We start from the raw sequence: 777 nt of genomic DNA on the forward strand, positions 1-777 counted from the left end.
TATATGGATAACAGGATGATATGTGTTCAATTGTATAGCGTCATTGCCATTAAGGTACAAATGGAAAACTTGCAATCCTATATAGTGAAGGAAATGAACACATATCATATCAAAGAACACAGGAACATGGGTGTGAGAAAAACCTCAATGTTTATACTTTGTTCTTTATAATGGTGTGAACATGTATATGTCTCAGTACCTTATGCACTTGAGAATTCTAGTGAGTAGATCATGAAAGCCTATTTCAGAACTGGAATCGGTAAATAATTGTAGGTGGAATCTAAATGAAAAGATGGTACAAGTGTTATCATGACACGTGGGCTATAACACAATGGACCGTGTGACAAAGAAGAAAGGAGAGAAAGAAGAGGAAGAAAATGCAACTACCTGTAACATTACGTGATAGTCACTGGTAAGTATCACTTGACAATTCAAGTGAAAAAGGATTCCTTTATTAAAGGGTTCTCAGTCGCCTCAGGATCATGAAATACTAGGGTAAATGATATGAGAATGGGTAAGAAGCACCACTAAAGGAAATATGAGATGCAGGACATATATCTATAAACCCCTGAACTACATGATAGAAATAAAAAGAAGAAAAAAGAAAAAAAAGAAGAAAGAAGAAGAACACATAGAATGCGGAAAGAGAATGGGTACAACTACCTGAGTTACTGCAGGGAGGCCCCTGGTTGGTATTGTGAGGGTTAGTGGAATTCCTTCACTGAAGGGTTCTCAGTTGCCTCAGGTTCGTGAAAAATGCTATAGACAAATAATGCC

This window comes from Anomaloglossus baeobatrachus, unplaced genomic scaffold (assembly GCF_048569485.1).
Source record: "Anomaloglossus baeobatrachus isolate aAnoBae1 unplaced genomic scaffold, aAnoBae1.hap1 Scaffold_91, whole genome shotgun sequence".
NCBI classification, from domain to species: domain Eukaryota; kingdom Metazoa; phylum Chordata; class Amphibia; order Anura; family Aromobatidae; genus Anomaloglossus; species Anomaloglossus baeobatrachus.